This window comes from Rhinopithecus bieti, unplaced genomic scaffold (genome assembly GCF_001698545.2).
Source record: "Rhinopithecus bieti isolate Rb0 unplaced genomic scaffold, ASM169854v2 scaffold_30927, whole genome shotgun sequence".
Lineage (NCBI taxonomy): Eukaryota > Metazoa > Chordata > Mammalia > Primates > Cercopithecidae > Rhinopithecus > Rhinopithecus bieti.
In genome coordinates this window covers 1,021,996-1,030,952 of record NW_016813672.1, presented here as the reverse complement: position 1 = coordinate 1,030,952, position 8,957 = coordinate 1,021,996, and the positions used below count along the sequence as shown (strand labels likewise).

The 8,957-nt window shown below is 35.8% G+C and overlaps 1 protein-coding gene across 3 annotated transcripts in view; it reads left to right on the top strand.

Moving 5' to 3' along the window:
- GRIA4 (glutamate ionotropic receptor AMPA type subunit 4) overlaps positions 1 to 8,957 on the top strand; it is a 399,983-nt gene that overhangs the window by 357,712 nt on the left and 33,314 nt on the right. The window lies entirely within an intron of this gene.

The window sequence follows — 8,957 nt, the reverse complement described above, 5'->3', positions numbered from 1 at the left end:
GTAATTTTAATTTTAAAATAAAGATAAATCATGTTATTCTAAGAAGTGAATTTAGTAACAGAATAATTTTCTTCCTTTCTTTTTTTTTTTTTTTTTTTTTTTTTTTTTTGGAGATGGAGTCTTGCTTTGTCGCCAGGCAGGAGTGCAGTGACGTGATCTTGGCTCACTGCAACCTCCGCCTCCCAGGTGCAAGTGATTCTCCTGCCTCAGCCCCCTGAATAGCTGGGACTACAGGTGTCTGCCACCATGCCGAGCTAATTTTTTGTATTTTTAGTAGAGACAGGATTTCCCCATATTGGCCAGGATGGTCTCGATCTCTTGACCTCGTGACCTGCCCACCTTGGCCTCCCTAATTGCTGGGATTACAAGCGTGAGCCACCGTGCCCAGCCAACAGAATAGTTTTCTAAAAGTGATGTGCTTTCTTGGCTAAACTTGAATAGAATTGCTTTATAAAAATCCATTATGGACAAGTTTTATCTTGAAGTTTAGTTAGGAGTATCGCATTTCCCTTGATATTAACAACAAAGTTGCATTTGATTTTATCATTTAGTGTTCCTTCCTTGTCTGGCTGCATAAAGTGAATTGGCGACCAGTTTATTTTAGCTATCTATAATCTCACTGAAATATCTTCTAAGATTATTTTGTTTATACAGTGGAACAAATTGTCAGCCATTATTCATAAAGATAGCTAGTGTCAATATTTTTATGTCTACTTGCCAACATTTAATAGACAGTTTTGAAGTGTTTTGTTTTAAAACACACTTCATATCAGGACTTCCCAAAATTCATTAGTTGCCATAGTTGAAGGATTCCCTTTCATTGCCCAGAACACTATTCTTTTATTTTAATGGGTTGCTTGCAAAATAGCACATGAGGTTATATCACTTCTTCTGTAGTTATTGCATAACAACTATAATTATTGCCCTGTATTAGGACTGAAAATAGTATAAAGTACCCTAAGACACAGTTGTTACCCTCCAAGAGAAAGAAAATATTTACATAGATCATGTTGTAAACTAATGTGTGACTCAAAGCAAATGTGAGTACTCAAATACTAGATCTTATCATTTAAAGAAGAAAGAGATAAACAGCATCTGCAGTATCTGGGAAACACCTCATAAAGAAGACTCAGATGTATTAGTTTATAACTATTAGCAAATGAATACGTAAGTCAGTGAGTGATTACTGGAAAATGTTAAGAAATTCAGAAAGACTAAGAGAAGGAGAAAAAGGAATTCCTGGTGAATGTTCCAAGTTTGGAGTCAATTTTGAATAAAATATAGTTAGGACAATAAGAAAACTAACTTAGCTGAAGGCAGAGAGAATCGACTTGGAGGATTAGTTTGATTAAGAGACTTGACTTCTGTGTTAGACAAACCCAGCTTCCTGTTTCACTTTTGCCACTTACTAGCCAATCAACTTTAGGCCTCACTATCCTCATCTGTAAAATGGAGATGTAATCCTACCATATGGGATGGTCGTAAAGATTCAATGACAATAATAAGAACTTCACACAGTGTCTGGCTAAATAAAATATAATACAGTTATCATTTAAAAGTGTATGTAAGCTAAATTGTTGAGAAATCTTGAATGTCAGAAAAGTTAGAATAGTATCTTGGAGGCAATCATGAATTCCTGAAGATTTTTGATAAGGCGTTCTAAAGAAGCAGAGAAGCAAAGTTATTCTGACTCTGGGTAGCAGAGGATGGATTGAGAAAGCCAGTGGATCTGGTCTTGGGTGATAAAGCCTTCAACTAAAGTGATGCCAGTTGAATACAAATGAAAATATAAATATGAGAGTCACTTGTCATAGAAACAGTTCTTAATGGATAATTGGCTAGAGGAAAGGAAGGGAAATGAAAATTCAAAGATGAGACTGAGTTTTTGTGGCTGGGCCTTGTTATTTTGGCATTCATTTTTATAGTTCTATTTCTTCTGTGTAGAATCTCCTAAGCTATGATACTGAAGCTTCTATATGGTACTGTTCTTGGGACCCAAGATTACATATCTCAAAAGATTAGAACTTAAATCAATAAGAACTTTGTATGTGTGAAAAAAAAGACATTTTATCTTTGGAAGAAAATCCTACCATCTAGTTAAATCAAGTCATTTCATATAGATTACTGGTAATGCTTTTCAAAGAAAATTATCTGCTACCCTTCCTTCTTGGGTATTTAGGATGTATCTGTTCAGTTGACAAGACCACCTGCCTTTCAAGTTTTTTCTCAGCTCAAGGAGTATTTAGCCTGAGAGGATTGAAATTGCCATCTTACAATGGCTTCCAAAACTTAATCAGGCATAGACCCTACCAAGCCTGACAAACTTCTCAGGAAAAAGAAAATTTCCCACAGAGAGCCATAGAAGGATGAATATAGTTTAGCTACACAGGGAAGAGTCATGATAGGAAATAAAAGGTATCCTGGTACTGTAGGAAGAGCACTGGACCAGAAGGCAGAAGACCTGCACCCCAGCTGGGCTTTGATGGACAAGTCACCTAATTCTCATTAGGCCCCAGGGTCTGCATCCTGGGACCTAATGAGAAGGTTGGGCATAACCTCTTACCTATGTTTTGATTCAAAAATTCCGGGATTCTAAGTCTTTAAAGCAGTTGATGAAGTTTTTTAGTAGTCAGCAAAGGATGGGAAAAGTAAAGATGATCTGTGGACCATGGAATGGAATTCTGGAAATCACATAAGGAGATGAAGAAATCAAGAGTCGGAGACAGTGGGGGAGTCCACACAGCAAATCACAGTCCAGGCAGGGCAACTGCATGAAAGACACAGTACTGTTGAACAGTTCACATGCTGTTTATGTAGCAGAGACCAGTTCCTACATTTTAAAATTGTATTTTACTTAAAGTAAATTTACTTTAGAATAATAATAACCACAACTTGAAAAATGAATGCTATTCAGAGATAACTTGAAGCACTTCATTAGCTAGCCCTGGTCTCATTTGAAACAAAACTCTCATATGTATAATTTGAGCACAGTGATAATAACAAGGGAGTGGCCTGAGGCAGGGACTTTACTGAGTATAGTCTCAAACAGTACCCTGAGGCCACCACAAATAAATAAAATTTGTGGTATGAAATATGAATAGTTGATATTTTCTCAATATTATATAACTAAAAGCATCTTTCCAGTTTTTTAAAAATTTTTTTGGTTTCACATTCAGTATTTAAAAATGGGAGTGGGTGTGGCGGCTCATGCCTGTAATCCCAGGCAAGTGGATTGCTTCAGCCCAGGAGTTCAAGACCAGCATGGGCAACATGGCAAAACCACATTTCTACAAAACATACAAAAGCTAGCTGGGTATGGTGGTGTGCACTTGCAGTCAATCTTAGCTACTTAGGAGGCTGAGGTGGGAGGATCACCTGAGCCTGGGGAGGTCAAGGCTGCAGTGAGCCATAATCATGCCACTTCACTCCAGCCTGGGCAACAGAGTGAGACCCTGTCTCAAAACATAAAAATAATAAAAAATGAAAATGTTCTGCATATGATGTAGTTGTACAACGATCATAGATTGAGGCTAGTACCTTGGAAATCCCTTCTCTATAAATCAGTCTTAAAACCTCTGCTCTATTAAAATTCTGAGCCACCGGGTGTCATAGAAATGTTTTTATTTCTCTTACCTTTAATAGACAGACTTGGAAGTCATCACTAACTATTTTTAAAATAAATGTTATTCGAATTTAGAATAGATATCTTTTTAATCTGTGTTCAAGTTGCCCTTCCAAGGTCTGTGAACCCCTGAAATTATATATCAGTCTGGGGTTTTGTAAGTTTGTGCATCTCTTCCTGAGAAAAGTATTTGTAGTTTCATGGAATTCCAAAAGAGATCCATGACCCAAAGTAAGTAAGAAAATTCTACTCTGTGACCTAAAATTGACAAAATCAAGAAGCTAAGCTTTGTGAAATATTTGTAAATATTACCTAAAAAATACTCAACACTAAAAATATAATTAAAATTTTCATTGATCACAATCCCTAGCTAATGCTCTGTCTGAGTTACTGGGAGACATCCTCACAAAAATCACAAAGCTCCTTCAAAGAATCACATTCCTCAGACCCATGTCTCAACTAGAAATTAATCATGCAAATTCCAATGAACATGCAATTTATAGACAATTGCTGGAAGCCAGACAAGTATCTGTTTAACATGTTCACCTCTCCTTGACTCAACTTGGAATATGAAATACAAAGGTTTCCACACTAACTTAATTATATATATGTCATCCAAAACTCAAAGCAAAGACACTAAATCCTTCCTTATCAAAGTAGTTTTCAAGTGCTCATTGCAAATCATGCTGGGTCTGAATTGTCTTTCCACTTACAAAATTTTTTCTCTCCTTATTTTAATATTAAATTCCCGATCAATAGTACCATTTAATGCAAATCTTACTTGTCATTGCATAGGCAAACTGGAGTAAAACTCAATCTTTTCTAAAACTTTTGCATATATACGTAGAGCAATCTAGCCCAAATTCTGCCTTTGGAAATGAGTGCACAAATCCAATGAAGCAAAAAGAGCCTTATGCTTATCTACTGGAAGGAATAATTTGGGAAGAAAAGTAATAGCACAGCTACAAGTTAAATTGAAAACTTAGTGGAGCATTGATAATGCTGAAAACTGGCTACTCTTCGAGGCCTAAATAGTTGATAAAGGGTAGAATTGTGACTGCAAAAGCCTTTCCTTAAAATTAGACATATTTAGTTCTTAACTCTTCATCATTTGACAGCCTATTGATTCTTATTTACTTTTTGTGTTTTCTTGATTAATAAAATAGTCATTTGTTCTCAGTAGGTCATTAATTGACTTTACACAGAGTTATGGGGTTTGTTGTAAATTCTCAGCTTTTTTGCAAACTTGCTCCATTCACCTTTATTTGGAGGACATCATTAATTCAACTTCAAAAGTAAATCCTATGTGATATTTGCTTCTCTCTACCTATTTCATCTTGTTATACAGAATATGCATAGAATTTTTGTGAAAATACTGACAATGCAGCTATCATTTAATAACAGAATGAATAGTCTATGTAGAGTTGGTTATTCATATTTCATGAAATTACTATTTTCTTATTAGCATGGTTCTGGGAAAACTATAGCACCTATATATGTATATACATACACACACACACACACATACATACACACACCACACACACACACACACACACACACTTGCTGCTCACGAAGCTTAAATCAAATGAGTTTTCCAATCTGGAATTTTAGTCTGATTTCAAGAAAGGTATAAAATAAATATGTAACATGATAGAATATAAAAATAAATCGTATTTTTTTAAGTCCTACAAATAAATCCACAAAAAGATTTTTTCTTAGGGTCTCTAATACTTGTTAGAGAAAGAACATAGTTGCTAGCCATAAATCTCTTTTTCTGAAAACAGAGATATAAGCTTTTTCTTTTTTTGTAAATAGCCCACTAAGCAGGACTCAAGCCTATTCAGTCACATTCATTTAATTCAGCCTAAGGGAAAAGACTCACCTTGTCTATATAAATATGTGTGAAACAGCAAGTCTTCTCCCTAGGTCCCTAAGAGTTCTATTAACCTCCTGTAGCTCCTATTCGATGGGGTATGTCTGCCTGTAGCTCCTATTCGATGGGGTATGTCTGCTAATTGATGCATTACTCATACTTCTCTGCCTGACCTGTTCCCATCAAACAAAGTAGAGCCCTTATAGAAGTCAAATACATCACATGTCCTCCAGCCTGTGACTAGAGGGACAAAACCAACTGAACCAAAGCAAACCACATAATCAGGAACAATAAATGTTTTTCTAAGAACTTTAAGAAAACACCTAATTTATACCTCAAATTTTATTTAATCCAAAATAGAGTATTTTTTTTTTTTTTGGCTTGAATAAAACAATTCCATTAGGTATTACATTACAAAATAACTGAAAGCTTTGTTTGTTTTTTACTAATTAATACAGTATCACTTCCCACTCCCCAGAAAATTGTGGGTGTGTGGGGAGGCATAAAGAACAAATGCAATTTAAGTTCATCATAATCTTACACCCAGAGATTGTGATTTGTTGTATCTTCTTTCATATTCTTTTCCACAATCAACATTATATATACATATACTTATATATAAATGTATAGTTTATTCTCAGACTAAGATCAAAATGAATACAAACTTGTTTCTTTTTCCACTTAACATTATACTATAAGCACTTCCTCTTGACATTGAAATTTTTTTAATGGTTATCAAACATCAATCATATGGATCATTCCTACTTATCAATACAATCACCCCAGAAGCTTTGTAACATATGGTACCCCAATCTAGAAAAACCTGATACAGTGGGGTTAGGTCTGAGCATCAGTATTTGCAATAGGCAGTTATTATACTGAAGTCAAACTTGAGACCACTGGTGTAAACCAAAATCTCCTTAATCTTCCCTTCTTTTAGATATGTATATTGCTTTCAATGTTTTGCTATATATCCTCCCTTCTTTTGGATATGTACATAGTTTTTAATGTTTTGCTATATACATATATATAAAACTTTATATGTATGTATATAATGAGATTTATCATAAGTCATTTTGGCAGCACCTTTAATTTCTTAGGATTGATTGCTGAAAGGGGAATTATTTAATTAAGGGTGAGAATTGTTTTAAAGCTTTTGTTGTATAAAGCCAAATTATTTTCTTTTGGTTTTAATTCTTTTGAAAAAAAATTCTTCTTTAAAAAATGGGATACATTTGCAGAATAAGCAGGTTTGTTACATAGGTATACATGTGCCATGATGGTTTGCTGCACCTGTTGACCCATCCTCTAAGTTCCCTCCCCTCACCCCCAACCCCCCAACAGGCCCTGGTGTGTATTGTTCCCCTCTCTGTGTCCATGTGTCCTCAGTGTTCAACTCCCACTTATGAGTGAGAACATGCGGGGTTTTGTTTTCTGTTCCTGTGTTAGTTTGCTGAGGATGATGGCTTCCAGCTTCATCAATGTCCCTGCAAAGGACATAATCTCATTCCTTTTCATGGCTGCATAGTATTCCGTGGTAGATATGTACCACATTTTCTTTATCCAGTCTATCTTTGATGGGCATTTGGGTTGATTCCATGTCTTTGCTATTGTAAATAGTGCTGCAATAAACATACGTATGCATGTGTCTTTATAGTAAAATGATTTATATTCCTTTGGGTGTATACCCAGTAATGGGATTGCTGGGTCATGGTATTTCTGGTTCTAGATCCTTCAAGAATCATCATACTCTCTTCCACAATGGTTAAAATAATTTAAATTCCCACCAACAGTGTAAAAGCATTCCTATTTCTCCACAGCCTTGCCAGCATCTATTGTTTCCAGACTTTTTAAAAATCACCATTCTGACTGGTGTGAGATGGTGGTATCTCATTGTGGGTTTGATTTGCATTTCTCTAATAATCAGTGATCTTGAGGGTTTTTTCATATGTTTATTAGCCGTGTAAATGTCTTCTTCGGACATGTGTCTGTTCATGTCCTTTGCCCAATTTTTGATGGGGTTGTTTGTTTTTCTCTTGTAAATTTGTTTAAGTTCCTTGTAAATTCTGGATATTAGACCTTTGTCAGATGGGTAGATTGCAAAAATTCTCTTCCATTCTGTAGATGGCCTGTTCACTCTGATGATAGTTTCTTTTGCTGTGCAGAAGCTCTTTTTTATTATTATTATTACACTTTAAGTTCTAGGGTACATGTGCATAACGTGCAGGTTTCTTACATATGTATACATGTGCCATGTTAGTGTGCTGCACCCATTAGCTATCATTTACATTAGGTATATCTCCTAATGCTGTCCCTCCTCCCTCCCGCACTCCATAACAGGCCCCGGTGTGTGATGATCCCCATCCTGCGTCCAAGTATTCTCATTGTTCACTTCCCACCTATGAACGAGAACATGCGGTGTTTGGTTTTCTGTCCTTGCGATAGTTTGCTCAGAATGATGGTTTACAGCTTCATCCATGTCCCTACAAAGGACATGAATTCATCCTTTTTTATAGCTACATAGTATTCCATGGTATATATGTGCCACATTTTCTTAATCCAGTCTATCACTGATGGACATTTGGGTTGGTTCCAAGTCTTTGCTATTGTGAATAGTGCCGCAATAAACATACGTGTGCATGTGTCTTTTTAGTGGCATGATTTATAATCCTTTGGGTATATACCCAGTAATGGGATGACTGGGTCAAATGGTATTTGTAGTTTTAGATCCTTGAGGAATCGCCACACTGTCTTCCACAATGGTTGAACTAGTTTACAGTCTTACCAACAGTGTAAAAGTGTTCCTACTTCTCCACATCGTCTCTAGCACCTGTTATTTCCTGACTTTGTAATAATCACCATTCTAACTGGTATGAGATGGTATCTCATTGTGGTTTTGATTTGCATTTCTCTGATGGCCAGTGACAATGAGCATTTTTACATGTCTCTGTTGGCTGCATAAATGTCTTCTTTTGAGCAGTGTCTGTTCATATCCTTAGCCCACTTTTTGATGGGGTTGTTTGATTTTTTTCTTGTAAATTTGTTTAAGTTCTTTGTAGATTCTGGATATTAGCCCCTTGTCAGATGGGTAGATTGTAAAAGTTTTCTCCCATTCTCTAGGTTGCCTGTTCACTCTGATGGTAATTTATTTTGCTGTGCAGAAGCTCTTTAGTTTAATTATATCCCATTTGTCAATTTTGGCTTTTGTTGCCATTGCTTTTGGTGTTTTAGACATGAAGTCCTTGCCCATGCCTATGTTCTGAATGGTATTGCCTAGGTTTTCTTCTAGGGTTTTTATGGTTTTAGGTCTAACATTTAAATCTTTAATCCATCTTGAATTAATTTTTGTATAGGGTGTAAGGAAAGGATCCAGTTTCAGCTTTCTACATATGACTAGCCAGTTTTCCCAGCACCATTTATTAAATAGGGAATCCTTTCCCCATTTCTTGTTTTTGTCAG